This window comes from Coturnix japonica, chromosome 3 (genome assembly GCF_054131305.1).
Source record: "Coturnix japonica strain WE chromosome 3, WE-NBRP24, whole genome shotgun sequence".
In the NCBI taxonomy this organism is placed as follows: domain Eukaryota; kingdom Metazoa; phylum Chordata; class Aves; order Galliformes; family Phasianidae; genus Coturnix; species Coturnix japonica.
Genome location: NC_140665.1, coordinates 65,006,101 through 65,025,519, shown reverse-complemented (window position 1 = coordinate 65,025,519; position 19,419 = coordinate 65,006,101). Strand labels below are relative to the sequence as shown.

The following is a 19,419-nucleotide window of genomic DNA, read 5'->3' as shown; positions in this document are numbered from 1 at the left end:
TTTCCCAGTATGACATATTTTCATAATTGTAAGGAGTCTTCTGTCCAACTGCTTGTCTGGGATTTCTCAAAGTGATTTTGGTTTGCAGAGTGTGGTTTGAGATGTAATTCATAATGTGGAGGATTCTAGATGGTCAATGTGGTTAATTTTCCTTCTTGAAGATTATTACATCGTAATAGAGATGTTCTCTTTAAATACACAAGATGTACATAAATAAATAAATAAATAAATAAATGGTAAAGAATAACTTTGAAAAAAAACTGAAATGATTCATATTTCAAATATTTCACATGTAGGATTCAGGAATCCTGTTTGTCGCAGTACTCCCCATAAAGCAGCTTCTTCCCCTGAGCTTGGGAATTTTATTCTGTCAAAATATAACCATTTGATGTAAAAAATATTCATTAAAGCTGATACATTATTGCTATATTTAAATACAGTATAAATGTTTAGTTGCAATAACCAGGGAAAAGGAATTTGTTCTATTACAGGAATGTGCATGCTAGAGGGTTTATGGACAGGAATGAGAATTCAAGTTCCTTAGACCAAAGGTAGTGTTCAGAGTAATTGGACTTGTCGTAACTTGCACAAAGAGCCAATTTATCTGTTTGCTACTTATGTTGTCAAGGAAAGTACTTGATGTAAAGCACAGGTGTCCATTGCTTTGCCTCTGTACTAGTACTTCAGAGTAGTATCTTTCCTTTCCTTTCCTTAATGATCGACTGGCCTTCTCTAACATTTAAGACAGCATCTTTTTTATTACTTGGAAACCAGAATTTTTATGTCTTGGCATGTAGCGTCTTGCAGAGATACCCAGATGGTCATGAACAGGAATTGAAGCTTTCTTTTTACTGAAAAGAGTTGAATTGTAGCATAGTCATCTGGTGGGAAAAGCTTTCATGTGCATGTAAGGCTTACACTTGTGCGTCCAGATGCAAATAATTTGAAGGGTGCACATTCTTGAACTGTACCTATGCTGGAAAAAAGACCTTGTCAAAATGGCTAAGAGAATAGTAGACATGTCTGTTACTTCCTTGCTGCTAGCTCTCTGTTGAAAAGGGAGACACATCACAAACGAGCACTGTATGTGTATATTATATATATATATATATATATATATATATATATATATATATATATATATTTTTAAAGAGACTTCAAAAAGAGATTTTTAATCCAGCCAGTGAAGCTGTGCTCAACTGTGAGGGGTCCACTCAGAGCCTGCACACGGAAGCAGGCTTTGATTCCACAGTTGTCTTTCTGGCAGTGCTGAGCCTGGTTTGGATTGACTGTGGCTAAATATGTGGCCACAGGAAAAACCTTTGTAAAACCTTCCAACTTGTAATGATTGGCAGATGCAAAGGATCTGTCCCAAGCTCTTTAAAACAAGCGTACTACAGCATAGGTTCTATAGTTGCCACAGTGTATGTGTTCTGTCAATTGCTGGATCATTCAGGAGGCATACTCCTCCATAGCCCAGGGGTTTATGTCATTTCACAGATACTTTCTATGTACACAAGCAGGGAACATACTTCTGAATGAGAGGTGTTAAGTAGAAGTGAGAACGAAGGGAAGTGCCAGGTTTTCGATTTCTTGTTGATTTCTGATGAAGGTGAAGGGTGTTGCTATGAAATATGAAAAGAAAGTGCATGGGATTGCTAGCCAAGCGGAAAATACTGGCCAATGCCATGTAAATCAGTGGGTTTCTCATCCTCACTGGCTTAATCTGAACTAGCAGAGCATTTGCTACCAATGTGGTTGCTGTTCTCCAGCCATCCCATGTCTGTAGCTATACACAAGTAAACATGCCTTAAGGCTGACTTGGTAAACATGCTGGTTTGGAAGAGAGAGTATTGGATTTTTGTGCTCTTCCCTCACCTCCAGTCTGATTCTGGGCAGTGCACTGGGCTGGCATATCTTTCACCTGGCCTCACATGCCTGAGTGCTGTAGATTTCGTTTTCCTGAGAAAAACAGCCATCATTTTCAACATTTATCACTTTCAGCCATCCACAACAGGAAAGTTCAGATGTAGTTGAATGAAACTAAGCACAAGTCTTTGAAATGTATTAAGATGTCTGACGATGCAGATGGATAAATGGTGGGTGTATCAAAAGGCACTGGAGATTTCATTCAGTGGGAGAATTTTCCTCTTTACACATAGCTGTACAGATGTGTACATCTGGCTGGGAGGAGGAAAGGTAGAGGTATTCACAGATCTCCCCCCCCCTCCCCAAAACTCGTTCTTCACATGCCCCCCTGTTGCTTCACCTGCCAATCCACCACCTTTTTCATAGCTGTGCTGGCTTCAAGGAGCCCCAAAACAAAGTGCCTTAAAAACTGAGCCCTAGCTGAGATAAAATTCCTAGTCATGCCCCGGGGAGTTTTGCACGATGGAGGATTACAGGGCTGTGTCTCAGTTTTGTAGTACACACTGCTAGTAGCTTCTCCACAGCTGTGTGGATGAGTAGTGGGGCTATGCCCACTTAAAGGGAAACTTGGCTTCTGTTTGCTCCCACTGCCTTCACTGGAGGCTGGAAGTGGAGCTGCCATGAGCCTGCTGGGGAAGAGGGAGATGACAGTGCTGTGGGTGAAAGCAGGGCAGGCAATCAGCAGGATCTGAGAGCTGAGAGGCAGGCTGTGGCATCTGGGTTTCATAAGGTGCCCACACTCCCCCCCCACCACGGCCCTGAGGTCTCGTGGGTGAGCTGTCCAGACGTGGCAGGGCTCAGCCCTGTGTCTGCATTACATGCTCAGGGATCCAGAGACTTTTTTTTTTCCCCTTCTTTCCTGGCGTGACAGGTATGCTGCATCATGCCTTCAGTTCCTCTGATTCTGCCATTACTCACTGTTGTTTCGTGTTAGCAAAGCAGCAGGTATCACAAGTGCCCTCCTCACCACACACCCCGTCAGCATGCCCCACAGTTTCTGTTCCCTTGCATAAGCAGTAAAGCAGTCACCCGAGGGCTGGTGAATGCAGCCTTGCTTCATCAGCTGGAAGGTGACTAGTTAAAATCTAACTAGCAGTCTCACACCCAGCGCCTGACAGGAACAGTCTTGGAAGACTATTAAGAAAATAAAAATTCCCCGCTCTGCCATATAATGGAAATGAGTATACTTCAACAGCCATCCGCTCTAATCTGTTAGCCAGCCCTTAGCAGCTTACCAAGCCTGTATTTAACCTATTTCCCTAATGGCAATTAAGAAATGTTTTCATTTCCCAGGGAGAGGATTGCCAATGAAATCCCCTTCTCCCCCCCAATCCCATCCTGAGGCCTGCACTCCCCTCCTCTTCCCCACACCCCAGCTCCTTCTTCCTTAGCCCGAGGCATCCGAAGCATTCCCTGTGTGTTTGGGTAGCATGCAGTGAGGAAGAAATGATTAAGCAGCTGAATGTTTGAAATCCAGCTAAATGCACCGATTATTATCTGCTTAGGGCTTTCTTATCTTGAACTGTGTGGTGCTTAATGGCAGGCCCATTGTTTTCAGCTCAAAGGTATTAATGAAGGAATCAGGGCAGCAGGCTGATGTCATAGGTGGCTGAAAGGTGACTTGCTGCACTGATTTCTCTTACTCCACCCCTTCCTAAGGCCCTTCCAACTAGTTCACTGGACGGGTTAGTATTTTTAGAGTGGGGGAAAAAAAAGTCAGGTTGCATGTGTGTGTCTGGTAAAGGGATTGTGGTGGCTCCTAAATATCCTGCTTAGAAGATGTACTCTTAGCTACTGCTCTACTTTCCCACTTCATAAAGACACGGCGTTGCTTGCCCAGGTCTCAGTGTGAAAGCAGTCAGCCCTTGCTCACACCTGCCACAGACCCTGGCAACTAGTCTGCACTTTATATTCTGACCTGTGTCGCAGGTGAGGATTTTAGTTTTGTTTTTCAATGTGAAGAAAGAGCGGGGAATAAGTAACTACTGTCAAGTGATACTTTTTTGAGGTGAGCACAGCATGTGAGGTGATGGAGGACGTAGGAAAGAGTTTCTGTAATTGAGTATCACTTGTGCTTTCTGTCATGTCTCCAAGCTGTTTGTTTGTTTATTTATTTATTTATATAATGTATGTCATTATTAAATGCAAAGGGGTATATGTTGTGTGAAAGGAAACCTGTCTCTCTGGGGTTGGATGTGTATTAACTTTTCCATAACTTGGCACAGGCGGTGAAAGAATTGAAGATTCAAAATAAATTAGATTTCGCTGTGATTGTGATTTAATCATATATTGTTTCTGTAGCCCTTATCTTAAAGTTTAGTAATTTTTATTACTGTTCTGTACCGTAAAGCTTGGCATCATGCTGCCTACAGAAATGGTCAACAGAAAATGCGATTCAGAAGCTCTTTATTACAGGCTCAGCTGTGAAATGGAAGAAAAGCCTTACTTAAAGCTTGTTTCTAAGGAGTAAATGGCTTTTATAGAACAAGAAAAGAAAAATTGCTGTTAGGCAATTTTGTGTGCATACAAATACAAAATGGCCTCATGCAGGAATCAGAAATTATTCACTTTTTTGCATTTAAATGAGACTGGCCTCTTAGGGAGTTTTTTTTACTACAGGTAAAATTAATCTCTTTGTTGGCATGTGATTACTAAGTTAGGACTTTTGTCCTACTTATACAAATGAGTGAAGAGCCTTCTCTTTTTTCATATTTTTGATTGGCTTTTTTTTTTTTTTTTTGGATTTTTGTATTTTTGTCCAGTTTAGTTTGGGTCTGTCAAACATGCAGTTGTTGCTGTTCACTTAAGTATTTCGTGCCTATTGAAGTAGCCATCTGAATCGTTCAGTAGCAAAGACTAGATAGCAGAAGAGAAAGCAGGAAATCGACACTGAGCATTAACGCATGCATTAAAGCCAGCTGCTGATTTTTTCCCCTGTCTTTAGAAAAGAAGAGAGATACTCCTAGAGTTCCTTTTTTGCCTTCACTTGCTCGTGCATCATTTTGTTCTGTTTTGCAAACAGAAACAAAAATTGTTTGTTTTGAAAAACAAAATCTGGTATTTTGAATTAAAAAAACAAAAAGCCAAACCAAAAACAAACAACCAGAACTGAAGAACTTTCTAAAAGCATGAGCTGAGGTGTGCCAAAAGTGCTGAATAAACTGACTGGCACTTCCAGTCTCCTCTCTCCCTCCCATTTAAGCCCACGGTTTCTTTAGGTTCAGCAGTAAAAACCTATTGAAATGTGAGATTAGCACACTGAGGTAATCAGTCTGAGTTGATTAGGGAAGATGACCAAAAGTCGTCTTTTTGAGTTCCTTATCTTGAATTTGCTATTTCACAACTGTTTCTTTCCAAATCTCTATTTCCTGTAAAAATCTTAATACTTTACCTCATGTTTAAGTTGGTCTGTGTATACCACCAGTATTTGTTCTGAGTAGTGAGGTCTGTCTTTTCGATACAATTATTTTGAGTTGTTTTTTGTGTTTTTGTTTTTTTTTTTAAAGGAAAAAGTGTTTGTTTATTTCTTCAGCAGTTTGGCAGATTATATGTCAAGCCCAGGGTGAAAATTTGTTTGCTGAACTTATCTTAAACCTAAGAAGGGGAGGATGGTTCCGTTTAAAGGTCAAAGTGTTTCAGGAATTGAATTAGTTATATATATATATTTTACCTTTAAAGTCTTCCCTTTCCCCACCCAGACCTCAGATTTCAGAAGCTTTTCACATGCTTTACACGTGTTAATTTCATATTGAATTATTTGATTAAATCCCAGAATGGTTAAATATCCATGTGCCTGTTACTATCCCCCACTGCACAGAACATCGCTCTGGGAAGAAAAGCAGTGTTTGAGGTTAGGGGGGAATGCTGGAGCTGACAAAATTCAGATGCTAATGATAATTAATTTATATAGTGGCAAAGATAGGTGCACTGCCAGGTGCTTTACAGGCAGATAAGATCTGGTTTCTGCTCCAGCGAGTTTACAATCTGAGGCCCCGGTGTTGCAAATAGTTATGCACATGAGTTATGCCACCGAGCGCGGCGACACTACTCATGCATGTGGAGCTACTCACCTGTAGTGCACTTATCTGTATACAGTTTCAACTACATTAGCTTTGCAATTGATTTCACCGTGAGTCAGTAATTGTTCAGCATGATAATTGAGGTTATTTAGTAGGCTCTGCCAGTCAGAAGCTGAAAGAAATAAAGGGGATGCTTTTCCTTAAGGAAATTGAAAATTGAGATTTTTCTGGTAAGTTATTTAGCATGCAAACAATTTGTGATATGCACTTTTAAGTTGCATTGACTGAAAATGTGTCTATCTGTCTGCTTACCAATCAGGCGGGAGGAAAAAGCACCTGATAATTGGAAGGGAAAAGTGTTACTCCCCTTCCTCATTTGTCCTGATGCTGATGTGAGGCCCCATTAAGAGTGCTTCCAAGTGAAATTACTTTCAAGTCTGGGAAAATTTAATCAACAAAGGCCTTGGTAGCTGTAAATTTGTGGCAACAGTCCCTAATTCATCTTGTAATTCTATGACAGGCTCTGAATTCCCTGTATTTGGCCAGAGATCACCTCAGTGGACAGTTAATGAAAGAGTAGAGGGAACTTGAAGGTCAGTTGTGTTGAATTCTTTCTTTGTGGATGCATCTTTTTTTGTTACTGAATCTTTGCCTAATTTATTAAAGAGCACTTTGTTGTTTTCTGCAAAGTTAGATAATTTCCTTTGTTGCTTACCTGCCTTTACCCTTTGGAGTATTTACAAAATATCTCATATTGGAATTCTCAGAGTATATGTTTTTGTTGATGTTACCAGACAGAATTACACTTCAGCAAATGTGTATTTTTTTCTCTGGGCATAGGTTTGAGAATAAAACTTCAATGTATGCCACAAAGAGATATGTTTTTCAGAGTGGAAATGTAAATCTTATTTCAGTGTCATGAAAACATTTTAGTTGTTGGCTCAAGGTCTGTAGTGCCCCACCTAAGCTCATAATAATTAATCTGAACTTCAGAAGACTGAGATTCTAATCAAAATCACACTGGAAAACACATTTGGGTATGCTGGATTCATACTGGCCAGCAGATAAGTTGAAATAGCTTTTGTTTATTGAGGAGCTTTGGTAAGTGGGTGCTGACTTAGTAAGAGGATTTTCTTGTGACTTGTATGGCATCATAGATATGTTGAAAATAAACTGGAAAAAGAATAACACATGGGCAGGGAATAGTGGCCTCTTTTTTTTTTTTTTTTTTTTTTTCCATCTTTCCTCTTTTTATTTGGTCTTTTATAAGTGCTCATTAGCACTATCTTCTCTTTCAGGATCTTTTCTTTCTTACTTTTATCTTTCATTGTCCCCCTCAGGTATCTCTGTGTCTTAATCTTCTCTTTCTCACTTTGCCTTTTGTTTTTTCTTTTCCTCCTTCATTTCAGATTGCATTCCAAGTACAGTATCTTCCCACTTCAGAGTCTCCTCCCTCCTCTAGTCTTTGTCAGAACAAAATTTGTAGTGCTCACCATGATTTGGCACTTCAAGGTCAAGCGTCTTGAGAGACCATTCTGGCATCAAAGGGAAAGGAGGTGTTACTAGATGAAGTCTGCCAGCTTCAGCTGGTAGGTGAAGTGGTTGTTTTACAGCACCTCAGCTCTTAGCATCTTTTCAATCACAACAGGATCGCTGCTACTTCCTCTGAGGTTGAATACAAAATCCTTTCCAGCTTCTGGGAAACTTCATTTACTTTTAAAGTAAGCCTACAAGGTGGGACTTCTTCCTTCTTTAGGGGCCCTGACAGTGAGCAGAGGCATACAGTACCAACAGTGTCAGCAAAAGTCCCCATATCAACAGGCTGGCACACTGTCTGCTGAGCCCAGCAGATATCAGTGCGATGCCTGAGAAGCCCATCCTTCCTTTGCCTGTACCACCAAAGGAGAAGGCCTTGCTCTCTGAGGCTGCTCTCTGTCTCTGCTGCCTGTCCGTGCTCAGGAGCCCACTGCTGCAACCAAACACAGCAGTGGTACATCCCTCGTGGACAGTGTGTGACCGTGGCCACTGCTTGCCATTTGTCAGTACTGGGGGATTTCCAGCTTCAGCACTTTTACAGATCACAAGTGCAGTATGGTAAGCAAGGCGATGCCTTTTAGCTCGATCGTGCTGTTGTTTCTGTGCAGATAGCGGGGTTTTTGCTCGTATCGAAGCCTTTCAGAATGACTGGGTGTCTGAAGAGTAGCTGTGGCCTCAGGTAGGAAGGACGTGCTGCATTTGAATCATATGTGAAATGCTCACACCATAAAGTACTGAAATGCAATTGCAGGCAGATCTGCAGAACAAAATGGTCATTGTCTTTTCACAAATGTATGGGGGGAGCAGGAGCCTGGCCTCTCTGGCAATTAAGCATTCCTACAAGTGGTGAGTTTCCAACTTTTGGACAAGAAGCCCATTTGAGAAAGGCAGTGGGAAGCGATCAGGATCATTTTGCATCTTGATTTGGCAGAGTAACAAACTTGCTTGAAGTACAAGTTGAAAATCTTATGTTTGTTTGTAGAAGGCAATTGTTAATATAATCGGATGTCAAGCTTCCAAAGCATCATATGTGACAATAAAGTGCTTTTATTAATGATGTAAAAAAAAATCTAATAACAACATAAGAAAATTCTCATTGTGAGAGGAGAAAAACTGTGCCTCTCCTGACAGTGCTTCTTGTCAATGGGGATTCCCCTGTGGAACGCTAACCAAGCCCATTCAGAAAGGCCTTAATTAATTTAATTAAAATCTGTCAGATCAAACTGATTAGCCTGACATTCAGCCTGGCAGGGGGGAGGCCAGTTCCTGTGTCAGACGGGTACCGAGGTGGGTTTGCTCTCTGCTGTCAGAGGCACGCAGTCACGGCATGTGGCCTGAGGTGCCTTCCTTTGTCAGTGGACTAAACATGGTGGTTCCTCAGACCAGCCGTTCAGTTGCTTTTTGTCAGAAAATATTTTGCACCTTCACAGCTGTGAGGTTGAGTAAGGGATGGCAGGTACCTCAGTCTGATTGCACTGAGTGGCCTTTGCTAACCTTTCAAAATATTGGCCATCCTGTGTCTTAATTGTTGTCTATGGCCACTGCAGCCAGGCAGGAGAGAGATACAGGCTGCACCATGTGCTCTCCTAACACAACTGCTGTCTCTGGCAGCTTGAGAGCTGCTTTTTAGGTTGTGAAGGTGGCATAAGTGTCTCTGCTGAGCAAAAGGCCTGCCCAGCACTCTCAAATGCTCTGAAGGTTCAAGTCTGCTTGGGGTACCTCAGAAGGAAAGGTATTTTCTGTCAATTTCAACAGCCATGAAGCTTTTTATACAGTATTTCAGGTTAGACTAGCTGCAAGTGTGTTTGTTACTGTAGCTGAACTTTCCGAAGAACAGCATGACCACATGTGGCATCATCCTTTCAAAGGCTAACCTGAGGTGGGAACTGAGAATTTACACCCTCTAATGTCTGACTGTGCACATCCAAAGTATGAGGAACCTCCTTAACCACGTATGCTTCTTAATCCTACAGCTGTTAAGAATGATGTGGTTTCTATGGCAAACATCAGGACAGCCAATGCAATCTGTGTCCCTATCCCTTCTCTCTTTCCACTTCCTCTACCCCACACATGTACTTATGGAGCATTTCTCATCTTCAAAGCTTTTTTGTAAACACTTTTATCCATCGTTATAGTGGGACGGATGCATCAAAAGGATAATGCTCAGGTTTTTAGGCCCCAATCCTGCAGGCGCTTAGGCATGTGTTTTAGCTTTGTGTACTGTAATTCATGTTTCAGTAGATCCATTCACAGTGCATTAAGCATATGTGTAAGTCCCGGCAAGTTAGGAACTGCAAAGATTAAATAGCATTCCAGTTTGCTAGAAATCAAAAGGTAGATGAAAATGGTGACCCCAGCTACACAGGAACAGCAGTTCCTGAAGAAAGTGCTTCAGCAGCTGACATGAAAACCTTGCCAATAAAAGACCTTCTAATAACCTATAAGAGTTGGGCCTTTATTTATGAGAAGGATCCTTCTGGCAGAACACGAAAGTGCCAGTTTCTCCAAAGGGTGGAAAGCATCTGGGCATCCAGCCCGTCACGTAGGGACACATATAGCAAAAGCATCTTTTTGTAGTGTTTAGCAGCATGTGTCCCATTTTAGTACTCAGAATCGACCAAACTTCTTGCCCGTGAAGTTATAGAGATCAATTTTCGGCCAAGCTAGAATGTGTATTTCATTTGCAGATATTTTTCCCATCGCTTCCCAATTTTTATGGCCTTTTCACTTAAATAGATATTTGATGTCCTTGAAACAGGCATGTAGACACATTTTCCACAAACTCTGTAGGCTTCTTTCATCCTGATCACATTACTATCTTCCTGCTGGCCTAAGGATGAGACCTTATTGCAAGGGAAATGTCTAATACTGAATCTGCATGATCTCTGTCGATGACATTCCAGCAGTTTCTTCCCAGCTCTCTTTCCTTTCTTCTTGCATTTTGACACGGTGTCCCTTCTCTGGCATCTCCCCAAGTTCCCCATTAGTTCTGTCTTAAGATAAGACAAAGCTGAATTCTGTTCCAGTGCTCTCATTACATTAGATTCTGTTCTAAATTTTATTTTATACTTCATCATCAGGTATCTAGCTTGAAAAACTTTAAGATTCTGATCATGCAAAAGAGAGTGAGTGGTTGGCTCAGCATGCTGAAATAATCTAATTTTATAGACATAAGAGTTCAAGAAGGACATATTCAAGAGAAAATTGTTTGCAGGATTTTATAAATTTTGCCTCTTCCCATAAAACAACCGCACTAACTGTACTGTTTAATGTTGATTTTTTTTCTTTATCTTTTCAAATGTTAGCCTAATATTAATGAGGAAAAAACACATTATTGATCTATTTTTTCCCTCCTGGATCCTAGATCACAGTTTAGGCCCTACTTCAGCAAAGTACTTAAGAAGAGGCTTATCTTTAAGCACATGTTCAAGTCTCAGGGGAGTAAATGAGAATTAAGCAAATACTTAAGTACTTTACTGAATAGGGATAGAATTAAGCATGTAGTTGAATGTTCTGCTGAATCAGGGCCTTAAAATTAAAAATTAATCTTATTTGTGCTGCAAAGATTGAAAAGCTAGGCACTGGACTGGGATGCTGCATTAATATAAACCAGGAACAGGATACTACCAACTGTCACAAGAGGAACGGTGTATGGGTAGTGTACAAGTGGGGCAATGATGGTGGTGGTCAGGTAGTGGGTACAGTGCAGGAAAGAGGCACATTAAGTTCCTAGGTCTGTTTTAGGCTAAATTAATGAAGACTGTGCTTGCTACTTCAGTCTGGGCAGTGTTGAGCCCTAGCATGTATAACAAGCTGTCTTAATGAGAATAGTCTACTAAGTTTAAAGTTGCAAAAGGGTCTTAATCTTTCTAAGTCCCAGTACAGATCCTGAAAAGCAAAGGCAACACTACCTTCCCTCTTTGTGCCTCCCTTGTCTGTCTGATTGCATTCTTTTGGAAGTGGTGAAGTTTGTTTCTGTGTTTATGCATTTCATAAACTGGCACAGTGCTCTTCCTTGGGAATTACAGATACTTGTGTAATGAAAAACAATAACCCATGATGATAAAACTTGTGCATTGTAGGACATGATGGGATATCATTACAACTAAGGTTTTTGTCAAAATTTAGGTAACACAAAATAATACCAGCACTGAGCAGTTTTTTGACCAACATTTTTAACTTATGAGAGGAAAAGAGAAAAAAAGAAAAAAAAAAAAAAAGAGATTGGAAGAGATGCATTAGCTTCCACTATATGTTAGGAAGATAGCTGCTGTGTCTTTTCAGCCTGTAAAGCTGAGTTGCTTATAGATTACTGTATTAAGACAAAACTTTGCTGTATGGTCACTCCTTAGGAATGTTTGTCACAAATACAAATCTCTAGTATAATATTTTAGTGCCTCTGAATTCCTTCTGAGGAGCGTTTGGTACCAGTAATAAACACTGGAGGTGTGTAAGCAAAGTACTTAAGAACCATCTTTTCTGCAAACATGGAGCTTATGCCCAAGCCTGGCTCCATGTGTGGCTCTGCAGCAGTCAGTGTTATCATTCAGCAACACTTGGAGAAGATTGACTGACCTAAATGCCCATCTTGAACTAGGCTTCATTTAGGAATACTTAACAAGTATTCATAGCGAGTGGAATATGATCTGCATGGGCACTAGCTAATGGTTAACTGTCTCTGTTGAACCCGTGCTCCTTAAACAAACACAGCAAGTGTGGGATGAGCTGTCTTACTTCTGCAGAGGCATAGTGCAGGTTGGGAGGCTAACACTTTCTTCTTAAGAGTAGAGGACAGCAGGAGGGCTTTCACTCTGCTCGAACAGGGACGGAAAGCATCACGTTACTAGAGCTTCTATTTTCAAATAAAGATGGGAGAGCTGAGGGTAGTGGGTTCTCTGAGTATGTCCTGAAGTTCATAGCGTGGCTGACCTCAGCTCAGCTGTTAGCTTGCTTTTTTAACTGACTCTTGTCTGAACAGGTGCTTGATGCAGTATAAAGCTTCTCAGAATAGCTGGCGTAGCTTTGCTTTCACACTTCAAGGCAAGTGAGAGAAATAGACAAGAACATGCTTTACGTAGGAGCTTACTGTATGGAGATACTCTGTATGGTGAATGAAGGGGCAAGATAGTGCTGAGACTTTGAGCTTTCTGTACAAGCCAAAAACCTATTAGATCAGGTGAGTCAAAATTCTGTGGATCTTGCTTATATTCTGGGGGCTGTGAAAACTTTGTGGAAACTGCTTGTCAAGACATAATGGGATAATAGTTTTGTTTTCTGAACTTATGATGGTATATCGAAGCAAAAAGTATGTGGGAGAGACTTCTCACTCAGCTTTTGCAGCGATAGCATCACATCATCAGCTTGATTAATCTTTGATTTAAAAGTGTGATGCATTAATCTCTTTTGTCTGAATTATTCTTTAACTGTTAGAATTCCTGATTCTGGATCAGTTGTAATTCTCTCATTAAAAATAATAATAATTTAAAAAAAAAAAAAAAAAAAAGGATCTGTTCTTACATATTCAGATTTTTCAGTCCTAAAGGCAGAAATCCAAAACTACATGGGAAACTTTGAATGGACATCTAGAGCAAAACCAGTATAATGTGGTCTTTCATTGTTACAGTCAGAGTATGATTGTATTTCAGCTTTTTGACACACTAATTACTTCATAAATTGTCTATTTTGCATCATTTTTTCAGACTAACTTTCCCTCCCTTGATGAGTTTAGTGACCTGTCTGTACAGACGAAGTAGATTCGTAGCTTTGAATAAAGGAATGTGTACATAACTGTGTATCATCTGCTGCTCATAATAGAAGCCTCTGATCAGGACAAAGGTGTCCAATTTGTTTATTTAAGGTATCTTTATTTACCAGATAAAACTTAGTTAAAATACTGTGGGACTCTCAACTCCCTCTTGCACTACTGGTGTAAGTACATTTAAGTCAATGAAGTTTCACGTGACTTGGAGCCTTAAGCATCTGACAAGAAGCAAACCAATAGTAAAATACTGAAATAACTCTCTTTTATTTTTGGATTGCTTATTAGCAATATACTTCATTTGGCTTTGTTTCATTTGGCTCTGTCAATTAAGTTTGTGTCACTTCCTAGCTAACATATAATGAAGGCCTCCAGAGGACATACTGATTAGTTTAAAAATCATTCATTCGCAGGATAGATCTGTAGCTGTAAATCTTTTCTTAGTGAGTCTTTTCAAATGACTGTCAAAGAGCAAAACCTTAGTTTGTAGCCTGAAGTTATTTGTTAAAATCATTTTTTTTTTCTTGACAGATTTATTTATGAGCATTGTGTAACAGGATAACTGAATTGTTTTCTACTGGAAGTAAAAAGTGAAAGTATATTTTAAACAAATCAGTGAAATATTGACAAGACTGAAACACAAATGATTTTGTGTTGTGAATCTCCCAGTGACTTTTCTTAGGCAGAATTAATAATTAAAAAATGGACGTGTTGCTATGAATTACTCCGTTTAGGATATAGGAAGGCTATGGTTATAAATACAGTATTTTCACTGAATCTGAAATTAGGAATCTGGAATGCGAGAATGGTCCTGGACTCTATTCTATGTTTGTTAAACAAAAGTGCATTTTGTTTATTTTGCTGGGAAATTCCCTTTTAAGCATAGCAAAGTCATAAATATGTGTACCCTTAATATTTCTTTGGATTAAAGTAATATGGCCTCAAATCATTCGACGAATGCAAGTTTCAGGGTTATCTTGTTTTGTTTCACTAACATCCATTTTATGGGAACTTTATGAGTTCCAGTGCACCTTCCAAATATTTACAGTGCTGTGGTTGGATGGAAAGTTCAGACCGAATCTTTAACCTCCTCGTGTTGGTTCTAAAGACTGTCTGGAGTCCAAAGGTTACGAACTGCTTGTAAACTATCTCCAGAATAAAAGCCTATATGCGAGGACATCGGTGCTGCTTTGTGTTCTCTATTCTTCTCGTAATTTCCATTCTCTCCCCGGCCTGCCCCCCGGATTCTTAATGGTGTGAATTGCTGCAGTCTGTAGCATTCAGTGAGGCTATGCTAATCGGTGTCAACTGAAAGCCTGTCCTGAGGCTTTGCCAGAGATGTTAATTCAGTTTGTACTACAAAGCCACAAAAAACAACAACAAAAAAAGTTTCGGCATCGTCTGCTGCTGAAACACAGATACCAAAACCCTGGACTCAGCAAGCTGTTGAAGTGAGCACACAGCTTTAATGGTACGGATTTAAGTGAAGTATTCTCTGTAACATTAATCACTTCATACAAACAGGAGGTAACGGATGTAATTTGTTAGCAGTAAAGTGGCTCTTTGCAGCGTTTTGGTTTTTTTTTTTCTTTTTTCTGTTGGGTCTGGCATCACAAAGATTACTTTTTACATTCAGAATTATCTTTACGATGCTGTGGCAACTGCAGAATTCAACGGACGCCTCCTGTGAATCCAAATTTAAGAGTTCGCTTTGCTGAGCTCTGCAAGGGTCTGCAGGCTAAGTCAAATCAGACGATTTCTGTTCGAAATGTGAGGCAGTATAACACTGCTTAGCCTACGGGGATCTGTTTCCCAGAGCAAGTCTGGACCTTTATGGTAGGTACATGAGGGAGAATCTTCAAGCATGTGTTGAGTGCTGGATCTTCCAGGAGCCAGCGAGATGACCCAGAAACATCCTGACTTCAGCAGTACAATTTGTGTGGTTTTGCAAGCAGAGAACAGGGACATAGTCCTCCTAATCCGCTCCTTCCCCCAGAACTGAACTGCTTGCATATCCCTCGGATATCCTTTGAGGAGCCGGGCTCTGCCTCTCAAGCAGAAACACAGAATAATAGACATTCTCAACGTTATTTAAAAAAAAAAATTGATTGTGAGTGTACATCTCTCCCTAAAGCCCTTTTCCAAATAAATACTTTTGCCAGAGATTGGGCTGTCACTGACAGATTTCCACAGGCGCAGTATCCTACTCCCAATTGTGATAAATTTACCTCTGTGGTAGTTCATTAGAGAAAACTTTGGCAGGTAAATGCAATTCTTCCTCATTCCGTAAACATAGCGTTGGTACTTACCTCCTTTTACTGGTTGTTTTTCAGAGGTGAAGTTGAGTTATATTGATACGATTTATGTGATTTTTTGAAAATACTTTTCCCTGTATTTATATGTGGTTTTTATTTAATAACAGAATATGCAGCATCTCTGGTTCATCAGAGTGATCAAAGGTCCAAAGAAAGCAACTCAAATGGATATTTAAACTCTGAATGGGTTCTCATTGATCAACTTAAACTCATGGCTTTTTTCTCCAGAAGTAACATCATTTTGCTAAAATGGGTCTACCAAAAACATTTTTTGTATCAAAAAATTTAATGGTATGATTGCATATTCTTCAGGGATATATGTTAAGTGCCATTAGGAACCAAGCATGATCTTGATGATAAATGATTTTACAAGGCTTTGGATGTCCTTAACTTTTTGTGAGATAATCCAAAATTTAATGTGTTAAATATTCTCAAGAAATAGGCCTGCTGACTTCAATCTCAGGTCTGTTCTGTACAGCATGCAGTTTCCAGGTACTTGGTATCTCTCATGTCGTATAACCTGCTTTGTTTGCCTGGCTATCTAATCTTGCGGCAGGTGAGAAGCTGCAATTTGTAGGACATCTTATCAAAATACAGAAAGCTGATGCGGAAAAAAATAGTGATTAAGACATATTTAGCCTGTGCAGTTTAAATTCTGCTTTGAAAAATAGGCCGCAATGAATGACTAATGCCCAGCGGTGCATGAAAGCTTTCTGGAGAGTGACTGGCTGTGTGGCATGGATAAGCCCTGCAGAAGACAAGCCCAGGGCATCAATGCTGCTTGTTCCTCAAGGGGCTGAGTGTCCCCCCTCACCCAACTCCAGCTCACCTCTATCTGTTTGTCCAGTGATGCAAGAGTTTGCTAATTAAACAGTTCACAGTGGTGTTTGGGGCAGAACCTGTGGACATTTAACCAATTGAACAATTTATTGCTGTAATTGAAGGGGCTAGCTGGTGTTTATTAACTAGCCTTCCTGTCACGTTCGAATTGCTGGACTAACCCTTGGTCCCTGACTTTTGTTTTTAAGCGCTTCACCTGTATCGCTTGTGCTTGGGCCGCCTGCCGCAAGGCCACGGCTTTACTTAATCCCATTTTGTGATTTCAGCAACGTGATTTGATTTTTTTTTATTTTTTATTTTTTGCCCTGCAAGTGTGATATTAGAAATTAAGTACTACCTGTTTAAAGCAAAAAACAAAGGATTGGTTAGGACGACCACTTCTAGCTTGAAAGTGAGTGTTGGTCTGTGTAAATTCAGTGTCATACTTGCTTGTCTTCCTGTTACAATCACAGTCACCTCTATGTCTCCATCATCATTAAAGTAGGTTCGGGATAGGGTGTATGGCAGCACTCCTGTTTGCACCTCAGAGGCACACACAGCACTGGACATGAATCTGTCCCAGGAAGAATGAGCCCTGATGGTGAGAACAGGCTGCTTCTCCCCCTTGCCCAGGAAAGCTTCTGTAACTAGAACTAATTGGCCGTTCCTAAAGTGCAATTAGTGGGGATATTAATCTAGGCCTGACAGGTGTGAAAATGCATCTCTTTTGAGTCCATTCAAATGACACCATATCTCATGGACCGTAGGGGGAGCCTGGAGCAATTGTGTCTGTAAACTTGCGAGGCTTTCGTTTGTCGGAACTGAACAGCCTGCTTTTATTAATGGCATTTGAGTCTGACAACATAAACTCTAAACAAATGGATGGGAGGAAGTTCAGTGAATACTGGAATAATACTTGCTAACAGTTCCATCATCGGTAAAGGAAATGCTTGCATCCACCACCATTTGGGGAAGAAAAAGGAAGTGATTTGTAGAAAATATATTTTAGATAGAAAGGCAGGAGTGAATTATTTTGAATTCAGTGGATTTTTTTCATCAGTTCAGTTCTGGTGACTTCTGGTGCAGTTTTATAATCTGCACTTCTAATGCTTGTTTCTTCTTGTATTTAGTTGTTCTTTGTCCCACTAGGCACAGCACATGGCAGTGACCTTAATCCAAAGGTGGCATTTCTATGCTCACCAGCAATGCAGATATTAAATAGTGTTAATGTAGCAGGTTACTGTGGAGCTTCAGAACATGCTTGAGGAACTGAGGCTAGATGAATCACTACAAGTTCGTCTTCTTGACAGGTGGTAAAAATGGACACAGCTCAGTGGAGCTGCACTGATCTGTGATGGTCCAAAGATCGCAAACCCAACCAGCAGACACTACGGGGTGCCAAAAGGGTTCCAGCTGATTGTGCTGGTGGCTCCTTACGCTAGTGGCCTTCTGGCTTGGAACTAGACAAGGAAATTTGTATTTCCTGCTTTATTTACAAGGGACATTCATGGCGTGAGGCTACAAGACTAAGCCTACCCCAAAGACTTGCATCTGTTTTACATAAAATAAATGCATTATGAGAGTGAGAAATAGCTTGAAGATGGTCTTGATATTGAAAATAATGTTTGTGCACATGCATGTGCATTTATACTGTGCCGTCAGATAAACTTTTCTCCGAAGCTGGAAAGCTCCATTTTATTATTTATGGTCTGCTTTGAAAAGTGTATGCATGAGGCCTTACTAGTTCATCCTTCTGGAAGTATCTGAGCATCCAGACCACGGTGATGTGATATTTCCTTGAAGTATCTCAAAAACGCTGTGTAGAAAAGATATTTGTAGAGGCAGTCTTGTCACTCAGCCCAGGCATATGCTGTGAAAGTCAACTTCTTCAAAAACTCACTTTACTAATTAACAATATCTGTCTTAGCAATGCTGGGATTTTTTATTTGCTCTGCTGTGGTTACAGAAGAACGCTTCTCAGGCTGAAAGACTTACTACCAGATCTTGCACAGGTCGGTTTTATTCTTGTGTCAAAAACTTCAGCTGCAGCAGCTTTCTTCTTTCCTTGCTGTTTACTCCATGACTTATTTATAGAGCACAACCATATCCATTCCCAACCTTGGTGAAGCCAGAAAGCAAGGAAGATCATGCTTGCGTTGCATAATGGAACAAGGTTCAGTGGCCTTCAGGAGCATGAACAGAGACTGAGGTAGCCTAAGAAGCAGTATAAATGTATCCCTGGATTTAGCTGCATATGCCCTCCTAAGCACTAAGGCTTGTTAACTTGGCTGCTGATGTCTCTATCGATGCCTTGGTATAGCCATGCACCTCATGACACCATGATTTTCCATGGTCAGCATGCTTGGAGCTGGCTTGTAGATGTGCCCTTTTGTGTTTTTTTCTAAGAAAGGTTCTATGTTACCTTACTTACTGCCATTGAAACTGATCTTAATTCAGCATGGATGACCAGCACAGGAAATGATTTCCTCCTTCTGGAACTATAGCAAGGCTTGTTACGTCTTTGGAACTCATTGCCTTTCTGTTAAGACATCCGAATGCTCTATGTGATTTATAGGTTTAGTATTCAATTACTGATTTATTTGGGCATGGCAGTCCTTTTCTTGATTACCCTAGATGGTGCAAAATTCACAAGAGGAAGGAGGGTCTTGTGATTGAGACACAAGGCTGTGATTCAGGATGTGTGTGTTCAGCTCCTTGTCTCTGTTCTCAGCTTTCAGTGAAACCTTGGGGAAGTCATTTAATCTCTTCCTCTTATGCAAAATCTCTGACTCTTTCTGTCTTTCCTATTGAGCTGGTAGATGCTTTTCACCAGCTGCACATCTGTGTGGTCCCCAGAGGGGCAGGTTGGTGTATTGCCATGCAGCCTGCCTTCCCACATGTGGGGACAAGAGGTCGCGTGTGGCACTTCTGTGGTCCCTTCTTACAATGGAGAGCATGATCCTGTGCTCAAGTCTATCGTTGGGGCTCCTGCTTGCCCTTCAGTCTGTCAAGTGGCTAGGACAAAAAGGATGTGCTTTCCCCC

The 19,419-nt window shown here is 40.6% G+C and overlaps 1 protein-coding gene across 6 annotated transcripts in view; it reads left to right on the top strand.

Annotated features, from left to right (window-relative positions):
- Nucleotides 1-19,419, top strand: part of PRDM1 (PR/SET domain 1) — a 106,799-nt gene that overhangs the window by 39,791 nt on the left and 47,589 nt on the right. The window contains exons 1-2 of one of the 6 annotated variants that reach the window (XM_085543679.1): nucleotides 3,844-3,858; nucleotides 6,469-6,541. The exons of 3 other annotated variants lie outside the window; for them this stretch is intronic. The gene's annotated coding sequence lies outside the window, so the exon portion shown is untranslated. Of the gene's footprint in view, nucleotides 1-3,731; nucleotides 3,859-6,468; nucleotides 6,542-19,419 lie in introns of those variants that run through there. 2 more of the 6 variants (XM_085543677.1, XM_085543680.1) reach the window with 2 other exon arrangements.